At 47.4% G+C, this 27,844-nt stretch overlaps 1 protein-coding gene and 1 long non-coding RNA gene across 2 annotated transcripts in view; both read left to right on the top strand.

Annotated features, from left to right (window-relative positions):
* The window catches only part of LOC146784513 (zinc metalloproteinase-disintegrin-like berythractivase), a 2,362,040-nt gene that overhangs the window by 1,786,575 nt on the left and 547,621 nt on the right, over positions 1-27,844 (top strand). The gene's annotated exons all lie outside the window — the stretch shown is intronic.
* On the top strand, positions 20,585-21,821 carry LOC146784515 (uncharacterized). The gene is made up of 4 exons (XR_014970434.1): positions 20,585-20,705; positions 20,797-20,877; positions 20,965-21,065; positions 21,353-21,821. It is a non-coding gene; the product is annotated as an uncharacterized LOC146784515 (long non-coding RNA).

The following is a 27,844-nucleotide window of genomic DNA, read 5'->3' as shown; positions in this document are numbered from 1 at the left end:
GATGTGAACCAGTAAAGACACATATCTGGCAATCAAACTGCGCGGAGCGTGCCTGCCCCTCTAACTTCAGGTTAGCTCAAGACCAGGGTCCACTAGTGCTAGTCCAGCCGCAGCCGAGGAGCCAGGATCGCCTTTAAGCTCAAGCAGTCTCAGATGATTTTGTCAGCCGTGTTCGGTTTTACCACCGGCAACGTCACGCCACCACTGCAGGAGGTGTCAGAGTCGTTGTCCCCAGTGTCCCTTGAAGTGCGACCCCCCCCCCCCTTCTGGGTATCGATTCCTGCTTGCACGTGACTCTTGTCTTCCAAGGTCCAGAGCCACTGACCTAATTTGAGCGACGCTGGTCCGCTTTGCACACCTCCTGCAGCTAATCCGCGGGCCAGCACAGTCTCAATGTCCACTAGTACACTACATCAGCCCCCATGGTCACGCTGGTTCTAGAGGCGTCTTTTCGTAAAGAATATTGCAGCTGCCATGGAGTTTTTCGGATGTGTTGTCACACCCTCCTTGCAAACTACATTTCCCATCAACCTGGGCTTTTCCAGAATTCCTATTGGACAATATACGGAAGTGCCGTTGGAGATTCAATGAAAGTACACGCTGTCTGTCGAGACATTTTTTCGTAAAGAATACTGCAGCTGCCACCGAGTAGGTAAGCAGTGTCCAACGTGGACAAGACTTTTGCTAGGTCCTCCTTCAATCTGAAGAACCGGAATAACCCACTTACTGGGTCTTGGGGGCGGGGGAACCACCCAAGTCTTCCATACCCTCCATACGTAGTAAAAGGAGACACAGGAGCCTTCGTCTGCAGGAGGAACCCAGATTTATTCAAATAGCCCAGGCTATGGAACAGAGTCCCAAGCTAGTCAGAGACAAAACCCAGGAGACTGCTGCTTTACTCCTCAGCTTACAAGCCTTTTATACTTTTTCATTCCAGTCTTTTGGCTGTTAGTCCATTGTTCAATCAGGGCAGTGTTTGCAGTTGATAACCAGATCCAGACGATGTTTGTAGGTGGTGACCTGGTCAAGGCTTGGTACACAAATCATTGTTCACTCAGCTTGATCAAAGCCCGGTCTTTCAGGTTATTTTTTAGTCACCCTGATCAAAGCCCGGTCTTTCAGGTCATTGTTTAATCACCCTGATCAAGGCCCAGCAGACAGACCATTGTCCAGATAACCTGATCACAGTGTCAAGGATGTTTACCAGGCTGGGAGCAGGAGATGGAAAACAGATCATTTACCCAGGGCTTGAGTGTCTCATGGCTTTCTGTTGAACTGCAAAGAACAGGGGGGTTGGGTGTGCGACAGTTCCTGGGCAGAAATGCAGGCTGCAAGATGGTTTTTGTCGTGTCAGTTAGAATTTTCCCAGGCATCAGCAGAAACGACCAGGTGGGTCGTGTGGAAGTGTTTTGACACGAGATGGCAATGAAAAAACAATGGAGTCTCGGTACAAATTATGCCGATCAGAAGAATACTTTTCCTCAGACCCCCCTTTTGCCATTGAGTGGCAAAAACTTTAAGAAATGTCAATGTTCATAAGGCCATCTGTTTCTTGTTGGAGCATCATCATCATATTGGTGTTGTGAATGTTAGAGGGTGGAGGTTTGATGGTCTGGACACACATTGTACAGAGCACTGGCAAGCACTGAAAGCACAAACAGCAGGAGACTAGGACAGCTACTCCCAAGGCAAGGAAGATGAGGACCCTCCAACCCCACTGGGAAAGGAGGCCCCAGATCCAGCCTGTGAGGGACCAGTTGTCTTCATCCAGATTAATTTCAGAAGAAAGGCGATGCAGACGTTGGATGGCATCGTATACTGTAGGTGCGTTGTCTGGAATGTACACACAGCAGCTGGAGCTGATCAATTTACACACACCACCACGATCAGCAAGGATGACGTCAAGGACCATGCGGTTTTGGAGCGTTATAAGGCGGTCCGCCTGTAGCTCTGCAGTGATGTTGGAGAGGGCACCAGCTGTTACTGTGATGGTGGCCTCAAGGACCCTGGTCAGTCCTCGTATAGCCCGACTGTTCGCCATGGGGCCCCAGAATGGAAGGAAACCTTTAAAGAAGTCCCCGGCTTCCTGGCCTGCTGTATCCTTGGCTGATATGACGCCCTACGTGAGCGGCGCAGAGCGCCCTTCATCAGCAGGTGGTAACCTCCATGGGTAGAATATGTTGGTGGAAGGAGGAAGGCCAAATAGCAGGTACCCGACCAGTTACGGGGAAGCCAAGTGTAGGCGGCTGTGCCACAGATGAAATAGGTGTTGGGGGATGCCACCAGCTTTGGAGGAGATGTAGAGTTTAGCGTTTTAGTGATATCACAAGTACTAGTACCAACTTTATTAGTTCCTAGGCCATGGATACAGACACGGCCCTGCACTTTTATGACATTCAGAGTGTTTCGTTCATCAGGCAGTATCCTTCTGGTGCGGAATCTAGAAAATGTTCGTCGAGTGGTTGAGTTGAATACTGCCATCTCACCGAGTTCATCTGGTGGTAGTAGCAATGTGGATGAGCTGGTCGGGCAAAAAGGAGCATTGGCATTGCCAGATCTGTTCTGCCAGAAGTCATCCCGAAATGTCCCCAGGACAGAATTGGCAGTACCATTGACAGTGTAGGCCTCCTGAATCAACATCCACCATGCAAGACAAGACCCAGAGATGAAAAAGGGGTAGGGAAAGAATGGGACAGGGTGTATCATGGAATGCGGCATCAGTCCACAAACCCAGCAGTTGGAAGTGTTCATGATCAGCTGATGGTGATGCAACATTTGGATGAAGGTGTTATTGAAGATATTCTGCACGGCGGGGTAATTCGTGGGCTGGTAGCGTGTAATACTGGTGCTCTGCAGGAGTCGGTGTAGGAGTTGGTGAGGTAACAGAATGGTAGATTAGTAACAGCCAACCAAGGATAGACAGGATGAGGGAGACAAACAGCGTCACCATGGTGGCCATGAAGCATTTACTATGTCGGAGACTGACATATTGTTTCTGGATTCTGGTGTTTTGGACGGCAGCCATTGTGCTAAGCCAGGGACCTCTAGTGGCTGTCTGTGATTGGTGGTTGCTTCACTGGGTGCAGGTGCCAAGGGCCCTATGGCGTACCTTAGTCTGACACACCAGCACTACTCTCAGCTGGGGAAGATCACAGCCCTACAGCCTATAGGCACTTGGCGAAGTCAAGGGCAAGCCTTCCCTCGGGGCGCAAGTTATAGCGTTCGGAAGTAGGGACAGTATGGTCGGGAAACAATTGTTCTTGGTGTTGAGCAGAGTTAAGGGAGGGTCCCACCCTTCCTTTCAGTATGCTGTCGCTCTCTGCTTCCGTAGATGTAGAATGCAGTCTAGCATCGCTGAATGGGACAAACGTCGGGACTGTTTCTGTTTCTGAGTCTCCTTGTCCTTCCCTCACCAACTGATCATAGGGGAGGGGCAGAGGCACACGCCTGCAGTGAGACGAATGCACCCAATTCTTCCGACCTTCTACTTTCACGGCGGTGCGGGTGGCCAGCAACACCTGACGGGGCTGTGTCCAGCGGGGCTCGAGGCTCTTAGTCCGTTGAAAATTTCTCCCTAAGACCCAATCACCAGGTTGGATGACGTGTCCTGGGCACTCGTTTTTGTCAGGTATGGCCTCATGCACCTGGTGATAAAGAGTACGAAAGGTATTAGTTAGACTGTACAGATAATCAGTTAATACAGGGTATTCAACATCAGACAGTTTCTTAGGCCGTGGGGCACCCCATACATTGGCAGGCCTCCCAAACACAATCTCATGGGGGGATAGCCCTATCCTGGTGTGGGCCGTTGTTCTGGTAGACAGTAGGGCCAAGGGAAGACCATCAACCCAAGCGACACCCGTCTCGGCTACTATTTTGGCCATTTTAGTTTTTAGGATGCCATTGAATACCTCCACTAGACCTGCTGACTGGGGGTGTTTAGCTGCATGACATTTTTGTTTTATACCCAGTGCTGTACAGATATATTCCATAATCTGAGCCGTAAAGTGTGTCCCGTTGTCACTCCAGACCAAGCGGGGCAAACCGAATTGTGGGAGGTACTCTTTTAATAGCACTTTGGCGGTAGTGATAGCGGTGCAGTCTTTGACGGGGTAGGCCTCCATCCATCGGCTGAAGGTACAGACCACCACCAGGACATATTTCAAATTGTTACATCTGTCCATCTGGATGTAATCCATTAGGAGGACTTCAAAAGGGAAGGTAGGAGGAGAGAATCCTCCCTTAGGGGTAACTGTGCCTTTTCCTGGGTTATACATTAGGCAAATCATGCATGTTTTAACCAGCTTTTCAGCATATGCTGGTATCTTAGAGTTGTACCATGTAGGTTCCAACAGTTTACATATCCCTTTTTGCACGCCGAGGCTGTTCACAATTCTACACGTGCAGGAAGCAGGGTGCCCCGCCCCAACGGTTTCACGCACACTGCCAGACACACATGCTTTCACTTTTCATTCAGAAAATTGTGACTAAGCTTGGACAAGATAAAGAGCTTTTGTGAGACTGCGGAGCACAGTTCAAGTTGATTTTTTTTTTTTTTACAGGAAGTATGCAAACAATGCTGCCAATTTCCAGACTCTCCTGAGGCGACGTGTGGAGTTGTTGGGTTTTAAACACACAAACGTGTGCCACGGACTTTGGGACTTTTATCTTCAGGACTGCGAGGACCAGGGCGCTTTGCGCCAAGACCATCGCCAGCACCTGGGGCCCTCTTCCTGACTCCTCCCCTCAAAGGTACATTACGCCTCGCGGCCCCCGCTTCGCGGGAGCCGCTCGCAGGCTCGGTTCTTTGCTGCCCATTTCCAGACTCTCCTGAGGCGACGTGTGGAGTTGTTGGGTTTTAAACACACGAACGTGTGCCACGGACTTTGGGACTTTTATCTTCAGGACTGCGAGGACCAGGGCGCTTTGCGCTAAGACCATCGCCAGCACCTGGGGCACTCTTCCTGACTCCTCCCCTCAAAGGTACATTACGCCTCGCGGCCCCCGCTTCGCGGGAGCCGCTCGCAGGCTCGGTTCTTTGCTGCCAATTTCCAGACTCTCCTGAGGCGACGTGTGGAGTTGTTGGGTTTTAAACACACGAACGCGTGCAACGGACTTAGGGACTTTTATCTTCAGGACTGCGAGGACCAGGGCGCTTTGAGCTAAGACCATCGCCAGCACCTGGGGCCCTCTTCCTGACTCCTCCCCTCAAAGGTACATTACGCCTCGCGGCCCCCGCTTCGCGGGCGCCGCTCGCAGGCTCGGTTCTTTGCTGCCAATTTCCAGACTCTCCTGAGGCGACGTGTGGAGTTGTTGGGTTTTAAACACACGAACGTGTGCCACAGACTTTGGGACTTTTATCTCCAGGACTGCGAGGACCAGGGCGCTTTGCGCTAAGACCATCGCCAGCACCTGGGGCCCTCTTCCTGACTCCTCCCCTCAAAGGTACATTACGCCTCGCGGCCCCCGCTTCGCGGGCGCCGCTCGCAGGCTCGGTTCTTTGCTGCCAATTTCCAGACTCTCCTGAGGCGACGTGTGGAGTTGTTGGGTTTTAAACACACGAACGTGTGCCACAGACTTTGGGACTTTTATCTCCAGGACTGCGAGGACCAGGGCGCTTTGCGCTAAGACCATCGCCAGCACCTGGGGCCCTCTTCCTGACTCCTCCCCTCAAAGGTACATTACGCCTCGCGGCCCCCGCTTCGCAGGAGCCGCTCGCAGGCTCGGTTCTTTGCTGCCAATTTCCAGACTCTCCTGAGGCGACGTGTGGAGTTGTTGGGTTTTAAACACACGAACGCGTGCCACGGACTTTGGGACTTTTATCTTCAGGACTGCGAGGACCAGTGCGCTTTGCGCTAAGACCATCGCCAGCACCTGGGGCCCTCTTCCTGACTCCTCCCCTCAAAGGTACATTACGCCTCGCGGCCCCCGCTTCGCAGGCGCCGCTTGCAGGCTCGGTTCCTTGCTGCCAATTTCCAGACTCTCCTGAGGCGACGTGTGGAGTTGTTGGGTTTTAAACACACGAACGTGTGCCACGGACTTTGGGACTGTTATCTTCAGGACTGCGAGGACCAGGGCGCTTTGCACTAAGACCATCGCCAGCACCTGGGGCCCTCTTCCTGACTCCTCCCCTCAAAGGTACATTACGCCTCGCAGCCCCCGCTTCGCGGGAGCCGCTCGCAGGCTCGGTTCTTTGCTGCCAATTTCCAGACTCTCCTGAGGCGACGTGTGGATTTGTTGGGTTTTAAACACACGAACGCGTGCCACGGACTTTGGGACTTTTGTCTTCAGGACTGCGAGGACCAGGGCGCTTTGCGCTAAGACCATCGCCAGCACCTGGGGCCCTCTTCCTGACTCCTCCCCTCAAAGGTACATTACGCCTCGTGGCCTGGCTTCGCGGGAGCCGCTCGCAGGCTCGGTTCTTTGCTGCCAATTTCCAGACTCTCCTGAGGCGACGTGTGGAGTTGTTGGGTTTTAAACACACAAACGCGTGCCACGGACTTTGGGACTTTTATCTTCAGGACTGCGAGGACCAGGGCGCTTTGCGCTAAGACCATCGCCAGCACCTGGGGCCCTCTTCCTGACTCCTCCCCTCAAAGGTACATTACGCCTCGCGGCCCCCGCTTCGCGGGCGCCGCTCGCAGGCTTGGTTCTTTGCTGCCAATTTCCAGACTCTCCTGAGGCGACGTGTGAAGTTGTTGGGTTTTAAACACACGAACGTGTGCCACGGACTTTGGGACTTTTATCTTCAGGACTGCGAGGACCAGGGCGCTTTGCGCTAAGACCATCGCCAGCACCTGGGGCCCTCTTCCTGACTCCTCCCCTGATTATTTAAGGCACGCCCATACCCGCGCGAGCGGGACGCGAACGGGGCGCAGTCCGGGGCGAAGCCCGGGCAAAGGGCGGGCCCGTTTAAGCCCGTTCAAGCACGGACAAGACCGGGCTGGGCCCCCTCCCTTGGCTCTTGCTCAGCGCTTTCGTTGTGATCTGAGGCTCTTCACACCATGGATACTCGAAGCAAACCTACGACAGTACAACCCATGGTTGCAGGTACTTTGGACAGCTTTATTATTAGGGAAAATTCCGTTGTAGATAATGAACTGAATATGCTAGAAAGACACATGTCTGATAGGATTATTAGTACTAGAAGGTCTTCGTTGGGTTTACTTGCATCCGCTAGGTCCCCTGCTAAATTGGATGAGTCACATACAGCTCTTATGGATAGTATTGATCAAACAATTGAATCTGTCCTGCGAGATCTTAGGACTAGCACTTCCTCACGCAGAGTATCACTCCAGCCTATACTTGAGTGTCTACCTCCTCCTACATTTGACATACCATCTGATTTGAGGAGTAATTCCAGGACGTCTTGTGTACAAGCGCTACGTGAGGGCGCAGTCCCTAAAAGAAAAGGAGATAGGAAACCTAAACGGGGAAAAAAGGCGAGATTGGACTGCTCTCCTACTAATTTACCAAGTACACCATCTGCACCGGTTACTCGGCCAGTTTTAGGTCCCACTACAACATCTAATTTAACCCCTGTGCAAACCCCTTCCCAATCCCAGCCTTCGTCTTCTTCAATTTCGGGAGAAGGGTCTGAAGGGGGGAAGGACTGTCTTTCAAATACTTTAACTAATGTCCTGAAGGGATTCCTTACCCCCCTGATGGCTAGGTTTGATACAATCGATGCAAGGCTAAAAGAAATAGAAAGGGTTATAGGGGTTACAGTAAATCCTTTGGGGATTAAGGGAAAAACTCAAAGTGTGGCCCTGAAGAATACGGGTGATCCCCTCCTGCTCTCTTCTTCTAATTCTGTTGCTACGACAAATTTTTCTGTTGTAACTGAATCTATTCCACCTAGAATATTATCACCCACACCTAATTCTTCACTTCCTATTACCCCCATCCCTCTACTTGCACAAAGCCAATTACTCACTTCGATAAGGAGTCCCAATCGAGTATCTAAATTAAATCCAACAGAATCAGGGAAGACTCCTAAGGATACCGGTGCCCGCCCCCACCAAGAAGTGGCCAGCGTAAGATGGAAAAATGTAATAAACCTTCCCCCTGAGGCATCGCCCTATGTTATAATTTTAAGCGGTGTCCCAGAGCTTATTAATCCCGCCTTAGAAACCTATGCCTCTCTTAAATACAAAGTGATTAGTTGGTTAAATACGCATAGGCCTCTCCCCTTAAATATGAGATCTGATGTTTTAATGGTTAGGAGGTTTCCCTGGCTAGGAAACACCATAAAGAAAATTAAGGGTGATTGCATTTTGGTGAATTTTAGCGTCCCACAGACTGTATCATACATTTGCAATTGGTTGGGTAACACGGGAGGTACATCTATTAAACCCCTCCCACTGTCTCTCTTCTATCCTCCAACAAATATCCATACTCAGCTTGAGAATGCCGATGACTGGATTAGGGTCGGATCCAGCCCAAAAGGCAGAAGACATAGGCACATTTGTTTCGATGTGCCTACACGAGGTGATTATTCGTGTACCAATAGGTACAGCTGCCTTGAGGAGGTTGATTGACTGAGTCGAGAGGATGGTATTTGCAATGATTTTGCTGAGGCACCGTCCCCTCCCAAGTTACAGTCTTCCCGTTTTGCCCTTGCTGGTGCCCACGTAACATCTTTGATGAATTCTAGTGAATCTGCTGTGTGTAAAAATCCCTCTGTCATTGTAAATGTTCCATCTTTACATAAAATTCTTTCTTGGAATATAGCTGGTCTTGCTAATAAGCTTACTTGCCCTGTATGGGGTTCATTTATAGACCTCCACCATATATGCTGTTTCCAAGAAACATGGGCAAGGCAAGAACAACTTCGTCTGGGGTTTGCTTCTTTTTCTATCCCGGCCAGGTGGGGAGGCAGGGGTCGTCCTTCAGGAGGTTTAACTATTTGGGTTGCTACCCATTTGGGCTGTAGTGCCAGGATTTTAGAAACTGGGTCTGATGATGTCCTTTGCTTGTTATTGGATTGGCGGACAGGCCTTAAATTAGCGGTGATTAATGTGTATTCAAGACCCGTGAGCCTATGTGCGGAATCAGGGGTTATTGATGTCCTATCAACTGTTTTAACTAAGATCCCCGAGGGTACTATGTTTGTTATAGGTGGAGATTTTAATTCCCACTTCGAACCACTCGAGGGGCTGTTGGACCCAATAAACCAAGAGGAGGATGAAATATGGCAAATTCTACACGTGGTAGGCCCACTGGTAAGGTCTTGGGCCCCCCTGGCCGTTCAAATCACCTCCTTAACGATGGCCCATTCGATTAGGGCCTGTAATGGTCGATTAATATCTGACAATCCTTCAAGGCCTACGTATAATAAGCCAGGGAGAGAGGCCCGACTTGATTATATTTTCGTCCAGTGTAAGGAGTGGAATAGAGTCTCCGATTTTAAGGCGATATCTAGGGGAGAGAGCGATCATAATCCCCTGATATTGGATTTTTCACTACCAGGTCTGTGCATGGGCGACTCTTTATCTCTACCCAAATCTGCGGCCTCAAATAGAGTTATTTTGTCTAACAATAAACGCAGAGTTAGATGTTCTAAATTGGCTAGTAACCCAGGGGAACTATCTCAAGTGTATGCTAGGGTTAGTCCAGTACTGGATGATGTACTTATTCTTATTGAGCAGCATTCCTTCCCTGATTTCTATGGAAAATTGGCTGAACTCAACAAAGCACTATTTACTAGCCTAACAGATATATTAAATCCTTCTGTCCCCTGTACGAAAAGGACATGTAGACGGTACCAATGGTATAATAGGGCATGTAGATTGGCAAAGAGTGAACTGTTGGATGCATTAAAAAACAAAGCAAATAGGGATGTTATCCAACACAAGAGACGAATTTATCGGAATTTAATACACCATCCCAAGTTTGAGTGGGGCAATGAAAATTGGGCTAGGCTAACATCTGCCCTTCTGGCTAGAGATTCGCGGAGTTTCTGGCAGATTGTGTCTACCGGTTCAGTAGAACCTGATCCAGCAGTAAACCCGAATATTGCCCCAGAAATATGGGAAGAACATTTTAGCATTCTCAATAAGGGGGACCATTCTTGCTTGGAGGCCCTTATGCCTGAACCATTGCTGTGTGATGCTGCTGGTCTTGAGCAGGTTAGTTTTACTCTGGGCGAGGTCCAACATGCTATATCTATGCTTCCCGCGGGCAAAGCACCTTGGTTGGATGGGGTTCCCGGTGACCTGTATAAACATGAACCCAGAGTCTGGGCGCCTTATCTCTTAACAATATTTAATGCAATTGCCGGGGGTATGCCAGTTCCTTCCACTTGGCTGGGCGCAGAGGTAGTCCCCATCTTTAAAAAGGGGTCGCCTTTGCTGCCCGGCAATTACAGGCCAATTAGCCTGATAGATGTTGCCCAGAAACTCTTTGCAAGGCTAATCCTAGACCGCCTCTTGGATTGGATGGAGGAATTCGAGATCCTGAGTCACTATCAGGCGGGGTTCAGAAAGAGCGTCTCAACCACTGATCAGATTTTTAGACTGAGTATGCTCTTTTGGAAGACAGTTAAGGTGGAGGGGGGATCACTTTATACTGTCTTTGTTGACCTGCGTGCGGCCTTTGACTTGGTCCCACGTAGGAAACTCTGGATTGTGTTGCAGGAATTAGGTGTCCCAGCACCTCTTTTGCAAATTATAATCTGTCTCCACACCAACAATTTTGCTAGGGTCAGATGTGGGAGAGAAGGAGACCTATCATCTAGCTTTTCCGTCGACAGGGGGGTAAGGCAGGGGTGTGTTTTGGCACCAACCCTGTTTTGCCTCTATGTAAATGGACTTATCTCCCATTTGAACGCGGTCCCGAATAGAGACGCTCCAAGACTCGGTGGCACAGGGATCTCAGCTATCATGTTTGCTGATGATACCCTGTTACTCGCTAAGACACCTATGGGCATCCAGCGAGTTTTGGATGGCTTTGTCTCTTTTTGCTCTGATCGGGGGCTAGAGATAAACACGGCCAAAACGAAATTTATGATTTTTAATCCCCCTAAGTCATCACGCCCTAACCCGGTTATTCATGGTGTTAGTCTTGAGAGAGTTCATACTTTTGAGTACTTGGGATTGACTTTAAATGAAAAATTTACCTGGTTTCATCACCAGACAAATTCAAATTTAAAGTTAACCCAAAAGGTGGGGGGTATTATTAAATTATGGAACAAATCCATGATACAACCCATTGGACCGCCACTTGAAATCTATAAAATGCAGGCGCGTGGGGCAATAATTTATGGCGGTGAATTGTGGGGACACAATTGTGCCCCTGAAATTGTTGCAACGGAAAACAAGTTCCTACGGAACTTGGCTGCCCTACCACCGAGCTCACCACTTCTCCCTCTCAGGCTTGATCTGGGATTAAGATCAGTAAAGGAGGAATTAGGTTTGAAGCCCTTAAATTTCTGGAGGCGACTTTGGGTAACCCCCGAACTCTCTAGTTACCGGTGTGAATTTACGGAACTATTTCACCATCAAACTGTACGGAAAATTCCATGGCTAAAATACATCAAGGATGAATTAGCTAGGCTGGGTTTTTCGGCCTTGTGGACGAACCCGCAAGAGGCCTGTAGTAGTATATCTCGCAAAGATTTGGTTACAACGTATTATGATTGTAATTTGACTGCTTCCCTAGCAAATGACAACCTGGGGATAATGTCCAGTACATTTTTAACAGTGAAGGACTACTACAAGCTGGAGACAGTCCTGGATGACATTCACCCCATTGGTCTTAGGAAACTATTTCTCCAATGGAGATATAACGCTTTGCCAATCAGAGCCCTTACCAGTAGATGGCACCCACCTATCACCAAAAACTGTCCAGCCTGTACTGAAGAGCTGAAGAATGACATTCATGTTATGTTTTTTTGTCCATCCTATGTGAAATCTAGGAAAAAGTGGATTATTCCCATTTGCAGAAACTGGGGGTTCAGGCACCATTTGCATGCGTACCGATTATTGAAATCTGATTTATCCCCTCTAACCGTATTTGCTGACAAAATGAGATCTTGTTTGGCATACATGAAGTCTTTATTGCTGAGTAATATCTTTTTTAGAAGATGTATTTTCCTTTCCTTTGTAGAATGTTTTGTTTTAGTGTGTAAAGATTTGGTGTCATTTGTATTGTAATCTCTTTTATGATTTTATAAAGTCGAAATAAAGATAATGAAATGATAAATATCCCTTTTGCACTAATGTGTGCAGGACCATGGGCCATCGTAACTACTGGTAGCACATGACTGTCAGGTAACATCCATTGTCTTTCCATAGTCGTACGGACCCAGCAACCATCAATTCCCTCCTTTGCTAATTGCTCCTTCCACACCCTTAGTTCCTCAGGAGTAGTATGGGACTGAATATCAATCACACTCTGTACTGTGTTTTCAACCATGCTCTCGTCTGTCACCCACCTAGCGGGACCTCCTACATACATTGCTTCCCTTTTTCTAAGAGCAGTTTGTCTGGCCGTCTGGTCAGCCGGGGCATTGCCTTTCCCAACATCCTCTGTCACTTTCTTATGGGCTTTACATTTTATAATGCCTACCTTTCTGGGGAGTGTCAGGGAGTCTAACAATCGGTGAATTAGGGGGCCATGTTGAATCTTGGTCCCATGGGAAGTAAGGAAATTCCTTTCTTCCCATAACCTCCCGAAGTTGTGGGCCACCCCAAAGGAATATTGGCTGTCAGTATAAATATTCACCGTCATCCCTTTGCTTAACTCACAGGCTCTAGTGAGGGCCACTAAGTGTGCTGCTTGAGCAGAGCACTGCGGAATCTGAGCTGTTTCTACTACTTGCCCTAATGTCGTGAGGGCGTAGGCGGCTGAGGTGTTACCATCTGGCCCTGTGAGACATGATCCGTCCACATACAGTGTACCTTCTGGTTCTGCTATCGGGGTATCCTGTAAGTCAACCCGTCCCTTTGTCTCCTCCTCTGTCCTTAATATGCAGTCATGTGGGTCTAAGTGGGCATCCTGAGTATCCAGTGGGAGTAATGTGGCGGGGTTTAGTACAGTGCATCTTTTGATGTTAATGTGGCTGGCAAAGAGTGTCAGTTCATATCCTGTGAGACGTGCGCTAGTGAGGTACTGTGTCTTGGTGTTATTAAGGAGGGTATCTACAGAATGGGGGACCATCAGAGTCAGGGGGGAGTTCATGACGATCCCTGCACTCTGACGCACCATGAGGGCGGCCGCAGAGGTCGCCCGTAGACATCCTGGGAGAGCCCTTGCAACAGGATCTAAGGTGGCTGAAAAATAGGCACATGGTAAATGGTGACCACCGAACATCTGGGTCAAGACAGCGCATGCACAGCCATCTATCTCATGTACAAAAAGAAAAAGTTGTTTGCTATAATCAGGAGTACCGAGGACTGGAGCAGTACACAGAGCCCTCTTTAAATCTTGGAAGGCCAGCGCATGCTCTCTAGCCATGGAAAGGAACTGCCTGATATGTCTTTAGTGGTGAGGGCAAGAAGAGGTTTGACCATGGCCGAAAAGTTGGAAATCCACTGTCTACAGTATGAGGTTAGGCCTATGAAGGCTCGTACCTGCTTTTGTGTTCGTGGGGCCGTCATAGCATTGATAATGGCTATACGATCAGCGGTGAGCTGCCTTCCCTCCTTCGAGAGGAGATGACCTAAATAGGTCGCCTTCTCTTGACAAAACTGAAGCTTTTTCAAAGAGACTTTGTGATTATGGAGGGCAAGGTGGCGTAACAAACAGAGAGTAGCTTCTTTACATGCTGGGGCAGTATTTGCAGCAATGAGGAGGTCATCTACATACTGTAATAGTGTGGAATTATCAGGGAGTTCCAAGGAATCTAGTTGACTTTTTAGGGCTTGACTATAGATACTGGGGCTCTCGGTAAAACCTTGAGGGGCGCGGCAGAATCTTAAGCTCCGCCCACCAAGGGAGAAACCCAAAAAATGTCTGCTGTCAGGATGTATAGGAATGCTGAAAAAAGCATTCTTCAGGTCTATGACAGGAAAGTGTGTGGCGTCAGAAGGGACCATCTTTAAGAGGGCTGTAATATCGGGGACAACAGGATATTGGGAGATTGTTATTTTGTTAAGGGCTCTTAGGTCAATTACGAATCTGTATATTTTAGGGGAGAGAGCATCTCCATTGGTCTTTTTAAGAACAGGAATAATGGGACTGTTACAGATATTGCCACGTGTTTCCTCCACTACGCCCTTGTCCATCAATTCAGATATTTTTGTCAAAAGGGCCATTTCTCCTTCCGCGGGTAGTCGATACTGCCGGAGGCGGGGGAGAAGTGCACCTGGCTGGATGCGTACCACATGAGGGGATATGTTGAGACACCCTACATCAGTGTCTGATGATGCCCAGAGGGAGGAAGGTAAAAACTGCAACTCTGGCGGGAGGGGACCGGACAGGTACATATAGGAAGCTGCGGTGGGAGAAATTGTCAGGGATACACCTTGGGGACTACATGATATGGTCGCATACAGAGCTTTCACTAAATCCATGCCTAACACGTTTTCACTGCAACCTGTAGTAAGGACCAAGGGAGCGTCAACATGTGCAGGGCCAATATCCAGAGGGAGGGGTTCAGAGACAGGGCTGGTCACAGGTGTTCCTGTAAAACCCACGGAGACATTCATATTGCCAGAAAGGGGTGCCTCCGGGACTGACAGACGTGCAATAGAAGACCTGGTGGCCCCAGTATCCAAAAGAAAATTCTGATAGTTCCCCACAACTGACATTTGAACATATGGGCCGCTTTGATCCACTGGATTTTGCACTCTAGTAATACCCCTTTCCTGGCTGTCCTATGCTTGGTCCGACCCTGTCTCATCAACTTCGTCATAATCATCATTGTAATAAGTGCGTGTGGCTTCGTACCCATCAAACCTATTGGCCGGGCGCTGCCGGACGGGAGCATCATCCCTGGGCCTGCATTCTTTATCCTGCGGATGGGGCGGGCCATGGTCCCTAGTCGGTCTCCCCTCCCTGGGAGCGCGAGGCCGAGTCTTCCCTGTTCGGATGTTTTCAGCTCACACGGGAAACTCATCTATCCAATGGCCGTACCCCTTACAATAAGCACACTGATCTGTTTGGAGGGCTCCCGTACGTTGAGGGCTGGAGGGGGTAGACTGGCGAGCCCTCGGAGGGAGTTGGGGTTGGGGTCTGAAATTCCTGCGGGCATCGGGACCTCGGGGAGGGTAAGCCTGCTGCAGAAGTGCCTTAGTCTTAAGATCCCTAACCTTCTTACTTTCCTTGTCTCTATCTTTGTTCTCCCTATTCTCGTGATATTGTGCCATAGCCAAGATACCAGTCATAGTTTGGGCAGACCACGTACTTTCAACCTTCTTAAGCCTGGCGGAGATCTCAGGAAGCAAGTTGCTGACAAACTTATCGACAAACACTGGGCCAGAACCTGGGGTCCGGGGATCCATACCACTATGTCCCTTGTATTCTGTCTCGAAACGGGTAAAGAAGTCTGCCACATTCTCATCTTTCGCTGCCTACAGGCGTTTATTTTATCCCAGTTAATGACAGTTTCCGGCAAAAGTGTATTCATAAAGGTCATTATATTACCGGGCAAAGTCAGGATGGCAGCTTCTGGTTTAGTCCCTCCTACCCTTGCTTCTTCCATAGCCTCTAGGTCAGCCCATTTACCTCCCAATGCCACTTCATGGTCAGTATGTCGAATCTTGTCCCAAATTTCAGTGGGGACAACCGTACCCAAAAGTAAATCTATATCCTTAAGAATGAGAGTACCTGCAGATATAATCTGACCTAATTCTCTGTAAAAGGCAGCCAGATTCTTCCGGGGAACTGGTAATTGTCCTTTTAACTGTATTACTTCTGACCTTTTCCAAGGAACATGAACCCAAAGCCTGCGCCAGTGTGCGTCAACAGCCCCTCGGCCATTATTTTGGGCATCGGTAAGTGCGTTAACAAAGACAGGGGCCGCCTCTCTCATTGGCATAGCTGTTTCTAGAGGGGTGTTGGTTAAAGCGGTCATATCACGGTAAGCCATTAAAGTAGACATAGCGCCAAACATCCCCTCTCCCGGAACATCGCCTCTTTTTATTTGTGACCTAAGGTCCATTAATCTGGTGGGTATCTGCATAAGCGCATTCTCAAATCTTTGCATGACCAGGGTACACAAGTATTCAGCCCAGGTGGTCTGTTCCATAATTGTCCACTGGGAAAAGGTGGACCATATTTCTTTAAAGGTATAAATATTCCCGTTATTTATCCAACATTCACACTGTTGCTTCTGCAGGTCATTTTCTCGAAGGGATGAAAAGCTGACTGCAGAGCACAAGGAGGCCAGTCGGGGGGAATTCAACAATTTATATAGATCCTGCTTAATTGTAGACCACGGGGAAGTAGGGAAAGGGCGGGTAGGGGTAAAGCCGCAGGGGTTGGGCGGATGGGAACTTATTGTCATTCCCGCAGCGAGGACAGGGTTAGCATGCGTGGTCGGTGTCATAGGAAAAATAGGGAGGGTCGGTGTGACAGGGAGAACAGTAGGAGGGGCAGTGGAGGCAGGAGTGGGCTGTGGCGGGGGGACATGCGGGGTGTGAGGCGTCAGGGCAGGGTACATTGGGGCATATGCAGGTGGGCTTTCTAGCATGGTATCAAGTAAGGAATCACCTTCTTCTCCCCCTTCCATATGGCCCTTTCCTTTCTCCTCACGAGCTGGATAACATTTTTGTACCCGGGCCCCATGCTCCCTATCAGCTATTTCTACCGATTTTGTCATTTGATTTTGTAAATTTTCTTTGGCATGGTCGGCCTTTGACATACGTTCCTGTTTTCTTTCTTGAGCCTTCTGCTTTCTAGCTCTCTGCTCTATCTCTTTCCTCCAAAATCGGACAGATTCAAACATAGACGGGCGCGTTTTTCTTTTCATTAATTGTTCCTCTAAGTTGGCGAGAACTTGGGAATTAAAGAAGGCATAAGGTGGCCACTGTAATTCCGCGTTACTTTGTTTTGTATATTTTACCCAGAATGAGGAAAACATTATGGCAGAAGGACCATATTTAACATACATTGTATGGCCAGGAGTCCCTTCTGGAGGAAGCAGACAAGCCGCCTCCAGCTGGGAGTCCTGCGTACATATACAACAACATAATTTCTTGAACTTACTACTGACTGGCATGCTTGTAAACAGATAACAGACACCAGCGGGTTTTAAAAAACTCACCTCGCTTGCTTGGCTTTTGCAAAAGTCAATAACAGCAGAATCATACAGAACAGACACCAGCGGGTTTTTAAAAATTCACCTAGCTTGCTTGGCTTTTGCAAAAGTCAATAACAGCTTGGCTTTTGCAAAAGTCAATAACAGAATCATACAGTCTTGGTGGGTGATCAGTCCACCCTTACCTTACTGGGGTAGTTCTCTTCTGCAGACGTAGGGCTGTGTCCTGCTCCAGAAATTATTTGCTAGGGGACTCCAGCGAGAACGCGGTCATGTGGCCCAGACCGGGTGGGGAAGAACAGCGGGGCGAGTCGTTCGGCTTTACCAGATTGCAAGAATCCCTCAGGTAGGGCGCCTCCTGCGGAGTCTCTCCGTGCACCTCCTCACATCCACCGGGCCTGACCTTCGTGCTCGTGGAGTCCCTATTCGGGCGCAATTTGAAGAACCGGAATAACCCACTTACTGGGTCTCGGCGGCGGGGGAACCGCCCAAGTCTTCCATACCCTCCATACGTAGTTAAAGGAGACACAGGAGCCTTCGTCTGCAGGAGGAACCCAGATTTATTCAAATAGCCCGGGCTATGGAACAGAGTCCCAAGCTAGTCAGAGACAAAACCCAGGAGGCTGCTGCTTTACTCCGCAGCTTACAAGCCTTTTATACTTTTTCATTCCAGTCTTTTGGCTGTTAGTCCATTGTTCAATCAGGGCAGTGTTTGCAGTTTATAACCAGATCCAGACGATGTGTGTAGGTGGTGACCTGGTCAAGGCTTGGTACACAAATCATTGTTGTCTCAGCTTGATCAAAGCCCGGTCTTTCAGGTCATTGTTTAGTCACCCTGATCAAATCCCGGTCTTTCAGGTCATTGTTTAATCACCCTGATCAAGGCCCAGCAGACAGACCATTGTCCAGATAACCTGATCACGGTGTCAAGGATGTTTACCAGGCTGGGAGCAGGAGATGGAAAACAAATCATTCACCCAGGGCTTGAGTGTCCCATGGCTTTCTGTTGAACTGCAAAGAACTGGGGGGTTGGGTGTGCAACAGTTCCTGGGCAGAAATGCAGGCTGCAAGATGGATTTTGTTGTGTCAGTTAGAATTTTCCCAGGCATCAGCAGAAACGACCAGGTGGGTCGTGTGGAAGTGTTTTGACACGAGATGGCAATGAAAAAACAATGGAGTCTCGGTACAAATTATGCCGATCAGAAGAACACTTTTCCTCAAATCTTTTATTTTAATTAAGCCGGTCCTTCGCCTTTCTGTATCAGATATGGCGTGATTTTGAAGAACCCTTCCCAATCGTCGGGTCATACACAGAGACTCTTTAATTCATTAAAAGCATACGGCAGGTATGTCGCCGCTTAATTGGAGACTTATGCTTTGTATATAATTTGTCTCCAGATGTACATTTTAGATGCCTTTGCCTTTTATTCCAGCTTCGGGCATGCACATAAATGGCCTAACTAAAGAGAGAAGAGACAAGTCAACTGAGGCTGACGCCTCAATTCATACCACGAATTTCCCTGTCATTAACATAGTAAGTCGTAGTCTGGAGTTTAATTTCTTCTCTAACCCAATGACTAAAACTGAGTAAAGTGCTGACAGACTTTTTTTTTCTTCTTTTCTTTTCTTTTGATTTGGTTTTTCTTTTGTAGTGGGTCTCCATTAGAGAATTTTGAAATTATACTCATTGGTGAGCGTTTAATCGGTAAGAATTTTTCCTTTGAATTTTTTCTTGAGGGTCTTGAGTAATGGTGTTGCGCTCTAGGGTCGCTCAGTCATTTTAAAGTAAAACCTTTTTTCTTTTTCTTTACCCCACGGTGTCTTGGTCCTGAAGAGAGCCCCCCCCCAAAAAAAAACAGTGGGTTCAAAACGCGTAGACCTTCTTTCTCTGATATATCAAACATTGGTTTAAATTTGGCTTTTGTTGTGCATTTTAAAACAACTGTTGATGGATTATAAAATGAATTACCATCAGTAGGATTTATGCTCATCTAAATAAGTTGGTCAATCATTTCCTTGTTTGGTTTAGGTCCTTGGTCCATTAAATTGAAACTATAGGGAACCAAGGAGTGGACATGTGAGTGTGTGTTTTATGAATGAGGAGTGTTGTATGAATGATCAAGTATGTTTGTTAATGGTGAGATACGCCAAATTGGTGGCTAGTCATTGTCTTAAACCCTTTTGTATTGTGTTGTTGTAAAAAAAATTCATGGTGTTTTTGTATATTCGTGTCCAAAATAATTATGGATAAAAATACAAATGAACAAAAAAGATGTTCTTCTAATAAATACTATTAATTAGTGCTGGCGTGGCTTGTTTGAGTTCTCCCGCGCCGTTTTCTCATTATTAATAAAAATTGATTATCAGTATTGGCAGACAGTTTGTTCTTTATGCTAAGGGACTCAGCCTTACCGATTAGAGCCACACCCATTTTTGTTCTCAGTTGCTTGACGGGTGCCTTCCCGCTAGGTGTTCTATATGAAATCTCGGGTAGCGAATCCCCTTAGATTCACATGAATTGTTGTTTAAATTTGTTGGTTCTAGTAGGAAGTTCACTTTTCTATTTGTTGTTCCATTGTTTAATTTTGAATTTTTTTGGGAAGATTTATTTCTTTTTTTGACAAGGACTGAAAATGACACTTTTGCTTATGGCGAAGATCACATCAAAAAACTCATTAGTGCTCCACCGTTATTCGCCTCAGCTTCTTATGTAATTTATGGGATTGTATGTCCATGTCCTATGTTGTACATAGGCAAAACAAATCAAGAGGTCCGACACAGAATAACTCAACACAAGTCTCGAATTAGGAAGAGTGTTGAGACTGCTCCGCTTGTCAATCATTGGAATAAAAAAGCCCACACAGAAAAAGATCTACACTGGACGGTCATTTCAAAAGTTGAACATGACCCTAGTGGAGGGGATTTAGATTTAAAATTATCACAACGAGAAGCAATGCTTATTGTTAAATTTGATACTGCAATCACAGGTTTGAATGAATTATCAGAAATATACAAATTGTAAGGAGCCAATTTTTGGAGCATTTTGTATATGCTCACATCATTTCTTTTTCCATCCTGCTTCCATTTTGCCATCTATTTTCACTGTGCGATCAGTTCCTTATACTCTAATTTAGCTGAAAACTACATTTTCCATAATCGGAGTTTCCCCAGAATTCTTTAGCGGACATTATATGGAAGTGCTATCATGAAATTTAATGAAAGTACACGCTGGCTCTAGAGGCGTCTTTTCGTAAAGAATATTGCAGCCGCCATGGAGTTTTTTGGATGTGTTGCCACACCCTCCTTTATTTTGTTATCTATTTCTCTGTGTGATTAGTTCCTGGTACTTCGGCTTAGTTGCAAACTACATTTCCCATCAAACTGGGTTTTCCCAGAATTCCTATTGGACAATATAAAGAAGTGCCGTTGGAGATTCAATGAAGGTACACGCTGCCTGTCGAGACGTTTTTTCGTAAAGAATACTGCAGCTGCCACCGAGTAGGTAAGCAGCATCCAACGCGAACAAGACTTTTGCTAGGTCCTCCTTCAATCTTTTATTTTAATTAAGTCGGTCCTTCGCCTTTCTGTTTCAGATATGGCGTCATTCTAAAGAACCCTTCCTGATCGTCGGGTCATGTACAGAGACTCTTTAATTCATTAAAAGCATATGGCAGGTATGTTGCCGCTTAATTGGAGACTTATGCTTTGTATATAATTTGTCTCCAGACGTACATTGTAGACGCCTTTGCCTTTTATTCCAGCTTCGGGCATGCACATAAATGGCCTAACTAAAGAGAGAAGAGACAAGTCAACTGAGGCTGACGCCTCGATTCATACCACGAATTTCCCTGTCATTAACATAGTAAGTCGTAGTCTGGAGTTTCATTTCTTCTGTAACCCAATGACTAAAACTGAGTAAAGTGCTGACAGACTTTTTTTTCTTTTTGTTCTTCTTTTATTTTGATTTGGTTTTTCTTTTGTAGTGGGTCTCCATTAGAGAATTTTGAAATTATACTCATTGGTGAGCGTTTAATCGGTAACATTTTTTCCTTTGAATTTTTTCATGAGGCTCTTGAGTAATGGTGTTGCGCTCTAGGGTTACTCAGTCATTTTAAAGTAAAACCTCTTTTATTTTTCTTTACCCCACAGTGTCTTGGTCCTGAAGAGAAACCCCCAAAAAACAGTGGGTTCGAAACACGTAGACCTTCTTTCTCTGATATACCAAACATTGGTTTAAATTTGGCTTTTGTTGTGCATTTTAAAACAACTGTTGATGAATTATAAAATGAATTACCATCAGTAGGATTTATGCACATCTAAATCAGCTGGTCAATCATTTCCTTGTTTGGTTTAGATCCTTGGTCCACTAAATTGAAAATATTGGGAACCAAGGAGTGAACATGTGAGTGTGTGTTTTATGAATGAGGAGTGTTGTATTAATGATCAAGTATGTTTGTTAATGGTGAGATATGCCAAATTGGTGGCTAGTCATTGTCTTAAACCCTTTTGTATTGTGGTGTTGTAAAAAACTTTCATGGTATTTTCTTTTTAGTGTATATTCGTGTCCAAAATAATTATGGATAAAAATACAAATGAACAAAAAAGATGTTCTTCTAATAAATACTATTAATTAGTGCTGGCGTGGCTTGTTTGAGTTCTCCCGCGCTGTTTTCTCATTATTAATCAAAATTGATTATCAGAATTGGCAGACAGTTTGTTCTTTATGCAGATTATCTTCTTGGGCGGCAGCGGCCAGCCACCCATGGGTCGGGTTCCAACCACTGTCGGCCAGCCCCTGCAGGGTCTAGACTGCGACCCAGAGAAACCCCCAGGTAGCTCTCAGACCGAATGGAGGTCACAGTCTACAGCGGTCCTTCCACTGCTGCTCACTGGCCCCGGCACTGGGCACCGCTGCGACAATAGGGCTGGTGGCACAGCCTGCGCCCTAATTCTCGGGCCCGAACCGGGCTCCAACGACCCGCCTCGCCCCGTACTCTGCTTCTGACGGCCACAGCGCAGTGTGTTTGACTCCGTACCTCTGCGCCGTCACTGCCTTCATGCACCGGCCGTCCCTCGCAGCTCTCTGTAGGTCATTGTGGGCTGCTGCCTGCGAGCCTCGGACCCCAACCCAAGCTGCAGCGAAGCCCAAACTTCTCTCCGCTCCCCTGCGTGAGTCAGTTCCGGGCCGCCATCTCGGTCACATCGCGCCATCTCCTGAGCGCTCAGGAGACGGCGCGATCACCGGGACCAGCTTTCTGGCATCCTGGCACCGACCGGGCAGATTTGGAACGTCCCCCGGTCTCCGGCTTCGCAGGATTACGCTAATAAATGTTGGGACGGCGCAGAGCTTCAAGCTCACATGACCCCCATTCTTGGCTCCTTGGCCACGCCTCCCAACCTCCTTCTTTTTCCACCCATCCCTCTCACAGTCTTCCTTCTGGCCATAGTGTTATGCTTGCAATTCTTAAATACTCTGTCAAATTTTCCAACTTAGGGCAAAGACTGAATTTCGTCTTCTCTGTCGTGGAGTCCTACATAACGATGAAACTTCTGCTGTGAATACTGGTTCTTTCAACATGTGGACCTCCATTTTTTTAATACATTTTTATTGGTTTTTGCAAACATCCATAAAGTACTTTCAGTGAATTTTCCTGCAAATGCAGTATTTACAGTATTCAGACTGTTATTCCTGATTATATACCCCTATTGCTGCGAGATATAGTAGTCAGACCTTTCCCAAATGCAGTAAGCAACAGGTCCAGTGATATTCCCCTTAACAATCAAATTGCCTAGGCTAGGAGGATAGTTACTATGAACAACAATATACCCTTCCCTTCTTCCCCCTTCCTTCCCCCGACCCCAGGTGTGTCATGGTGGGTCAGTCTTTAAGTAACAGAAGGAGGTCTGGTTCCCTCCTTCTCATTCTCATTGTCTGATCCCAGCAGATCATTTTATCCATTCAAACCATTAAATTAAATCAAATTTGCTAATCATCTCACCCTCAGCTGTAGGGAGCTTCGTTTCTTCTCGTCACCTTGTCGTAAACCTCACCTAGATCCTCCCTAGTGGTGCGCTTAATCAACTATTGCACTCAGGGTCTTCTTTTAGGCAGCCAGCTCCATTTTTCAGTTCCTCGACTAGCACCATCCAGACTCTGGCTGCCTCCAGTGAGCCCATCCCTCTCTTGGCATTCCTAGTCCTCCTGCTCCTTCATAGTCCAACCAGCGTAGCAGCTCTTATTTCCAGCTTTCCGTACTAGGTCCCTTTTGCCCCTTTCAGTTCTGGGCTATTTCTCTTTTAGCGAGGAGAAGTACCAGGTCCTGAAACCTACTAGTGAATTTAGTCTTGGAGGTATGTGGCAACCAATGGAGGAGGCAGTGTTGTGGTGTATAGTGGACCTCCCTGTCTAACACCTCAGACAGCGTGTCGGCGATCATTTTCCAAAACCTCCCCAGGTATGGGCAACTCCAAAACATGTGAAGAAACTCTGCTCCTGTCGCTGTGTAGCATGGGCATGTAGCATCGATCGTTGCGAAGTATCGGTTTATCCCATCCAGGGTAAGATATGCTCTATATATCACATGAGAGTGAATAAGCTTGAATCGTGGGTTCCTGGAAACCTTGGGGAAGCGGCTCACTAGTCCTTCCCATACTTCCTCCTCTATGGGGATCCCCAGATCTTTCGCCATCATGCTCTTATTTTGTCTAGGGGACCCACACCCTCCTCTCAGAGACAGCGGTACAAGCATGTGATTGCTTTATATGTTCCTTAGGTTAGCACTATGTACTGGCACGCGGCTGACAGCTGAGGATCCTCCATCCTCAAATTTCAGTGCTTTTGGATTGCCTCTATTAGTGCTCCATGGAAGAGGAAATGACCCCTCAGGAGTTCATATCTTTCTCGAAAGTCTTCAAACAGTAACAGTGTCCCATCATCATATAAGGCCCCCACTGTGTGTACTCCTGCCACTACACAATCTCTTAGTCCATGCCAATCCCCTCCATGTGGGATGTCAGGGGCGTATGGTCTCTTAGTTTTAGATTTCTGCAAGGAACGACCCCAGCACTTACACAGTAACTGAAACTCAGGGCTACTGTTTGTTCTTGAGACCGCTAGTCTCAGAATCGCCCTGAACAACTGTTTAATGTCCGGAACCTTGTAGTCTAGTTGCTCTATTCCTGCCTTCCTGCCCGCCACCCACTGTATGAGCCATTGGATCTGAGCCACCAGATAGTAATTTTATAATTCCAGGAGTGCAAGTCCCCCCTCTGCCGTAGGCCGTTGCAGTGTAGTGAGCGCCACTCTACGTCTACCAGCCCCCCATACAAATCCTGTGATCAATGACCCAAAGTCTTAAAGACACTCGCCGGGATCCATATAGGAAGGGTACCAAAAAATATAGCAGTCGTGGCAGTGCCACCATTTATAGAAGGGCTATCCTGCCCATCAAAGAGAGGGGAGGGAGGCCCAGAATTCCATATTCATTTTTAGTCCCCTAATGGCCTTCTCTACATTGCCCTCCAGGGTATCCAAGGTATCATGATACATTTTTGTTCCTATTTACAATAAGCATCTAGACTCCCATATTACATCCTGCTCTATATCTGGTCTGTCTCTACCCGCAGTGGTCGAAAACAGGCATGACTTCTTCCAGTTGACCCGGAGCCCCGAGACCCTTTCCAGATGTTTGAGAAGCTCCTTTGCACCCCACAGGTACTCCCTTGTATTCTGGAGGAAAAGCAGATAATTGGCATACTATGCTATATAATGTTGTTGGGCAAGTATATCAAGCCCCTTGTAAGGTGTCAGCTCCGATAGCTTTGAGTAGAATCGGTTGACCACCTCGGAGTTGGTTCGGTGTACAAAGGGTTCCACCTCTTGATCGTTTCTTCTCCGATTGCTATTATAGCACAAGAGATAGATCGGATCAAGTGAGGGAAGGAAAGGATGGGGACAGCGGGGAGGGAGACCTGTGAAAATAGAAACACACCATTAAACAACTTAATCTATGCGTATTCTAATACATAAACTTCAGCATGGGAATCTACCCTGTGGAGGTTGGCAGTACCCGTAAAAGAAAATAACCACGAACTACATTTAACGTCATGAACAGTTCTGGTCTTTGTTGTTGTTCTCGGGTTTGTTTGGCCCCATAGTCTACACACACCACAAAGAACAGGTAGCTTTATCACCAACAGAACCAATATGTATTTGCATGCCTTTCGTTAGAACCTTTTGACATGAATAAACAAACTCTCAGTTCATGAACTCCACCGATTCTCAACACGGCTTCGACAAAGGATGATAATGCACTCTAGTTGCCGGTTCGAAACCCGGCTTCGGCCCTCAGTGCTCCACCCGGTATTTGTGAACTCCAAATTCACTCATCTCTTAATTTCCGAACATTGAGGGGTTCTTGCGTAGATTAAATGTCAGAGCCGTTCACCTCACGGCATCGCTCTCGCACTCACACAATCATACGGTACTAATATACTCCACAGACCTGACTTGCACCCCACATGACCGTTTTGCCCTTTGGTTTTCCTCCGTAAATGTACCGGTATGAGTGCGCAGAGGAGAAGCACTCTCACTAAACAGTTGTAAGCTCCAGTGATCCAGCGGTACCTGTACCCCGCACTCGATATCCCTCTCACCACTTTGACGGTGCATGTGCACCCTTACCTGACCACCACGGTCTGCCGACAGGCTCTCGCTGACCTACTGCTCTCGGGAACGAAATCAGGAATATCCGGCACCGGCTTGGCGTGTCTGTTCCTCCTTTCACTGCGTGCAAAGCCGGAAATCACGGTGCGCGCCGGACGTAACGTCAGCGCGTGATGGATGCGCCGCACTGCCCTCTGGGTACTGTAGTTCTGCGATACGGTGATCTCGCCTGACAACGTTCCAATTCGCGCTCCCGTAACAGTACATCCCTCCCCCGAGGGACGTTGTCAGGATTTTGGTTTCAAGGGATTTAGTGTGTGGAATTTCCTTATCAGTTGAGGAGCGTGTACTGCTTCTGCACGGTCCATATCCTTTCCATGATATCAGGTACCATACCTTCCTTCCTCTTTTCTTGGAGTCCACCACTGCTCGTACTTCATATTCCGGTTCGTTGTCGATCAAGATTGGCTTAGGGTGTCTGGGTACCGGAGTGTGGGCTGGATTTAATAAGGAGACATGGAAGACGGGATGGATACGCATGTGATTTGGTAACGCTAGTTTGACCGCTACCGGGTTGAGTATCTTAAGAATCTTGTAAGGACCGATGTATCGAGGGTTAAAAATGCTAAAGCACCGAAAGCGTATATTCCGGGTTGATAACCATACCGCATCACCTTCCTTGTACAATGGTTCGGGCCTCCTATGTTTGTCTGCTTGTTCTTTATACGTGGTCTTTGCTTTCAGAACATTTCTTTGGGTGTTTTTCAGGATTCTTTGGATTCTTTTGATTCTTGTTTGTACCTCTGGTACTGTCAGTGTTTCTCTGGGCAGTATAAATGGTAGGAACCGGGGGTGAAAGCCATAGGTAACAAAAAACGGGGCTAGTTTTGTGGTGCTATGCTGAGCACTATTGTAGGCTATTTCAGCTAGCCATAACCACTCTACCCAGGCTTCTGTAGTGCTTTGAACGTAGGCTTTCAAATATTGTTTTAGAGTTTGGTTCAACCTCTCCGTCTGTCCATCTGTCTGTGGGTGAAAGCTAGTAGACATGTTGGAATTGATTTGCAAGGCGGAACACCACACTCTCCAGAACTGTGACGTGAATTGCGTGCCTCTGTCTGTGACGATAGTCTTGGGAAGGCCATGTAGGCATACCACGTGAGTCAGCAATAGCTTGGCCACTTGTCTGGAAGTAGGTAGACTAGAACACGCAATGAAGTGGCCCATCTTAGTTAAACTATCGATTACTACCAAGATCGTGGTATAGCCTTGATCCTTAGGCAATCCGACAATGAAATCTAACGTTATGTGTTCCCACGGCGTGTTAGGGGTTGGCAGGGGTCGAAGCAACCCATAAGGCTTACCTCGATCAGGTTTGGTTTGCATACAGACTTGGCAAGTCTGTACGAGCGATTTCACATCGCTGGTCATTGTAGGCCACCAGAATTGTCTTAGAAGCCTTTCTTGGGTCTTTTCTCTTCCGTTGTGTCCCGCTGTGGGAGAAGTATGACACCAGTGTAGTGCTTCCCGGCGTAAGCTCGGAGTAGGTACAAATAACTGATTCCCTTACCATGGGGAGGCCTTCTCGAACCTTCCATTCCTTGTGGTCTAACAACCACTTCTGCCATCTTGGTTTTTTCATTTCTGTCATCACCTTAGTGGGGAATTGCTCGGATTTCACCACACAGATCACCTGATCAGGATGTATAATTGATCGTGCTATCGTTTCTGGGGGCTCTGGTGTGCTTTCCTGCCTCGAGAGGGCATCTGCCTTTTTGTTTGCACTCCCAGGTCTGTAAGTGAGCACAAACCGAAATTATTCGATGAAGAGCATCCACCTCAGTTGTCGGGGGGAGAGGAGGCGAGCTGATGTCATGTATTGTAAATTCCGATGATCGGAATATACAGTGGTTGTATGTTTGGCCCCCATTAAATAGTGTCGCCACTCCTTGAAGGCGTCTCTTATGGCGAGCAGC

Source organism: Triturus cristatus, chromosome 11 (genome assembly GCF_964204655.1).
Source record: "Triturus cristatus chromosome 11, aTriCri1.1, whole genome shotgun sequence".
NCBI lineage: Eukaryota > Metazoa > Chordata > Amphibia > Caudata > Salamandridae > Triturus > Triturus cristatus.
Note: the sequence above shows the minus strand (reverse complement) of the source record. Positions and strands in the feature narration are given on the sequence as shown.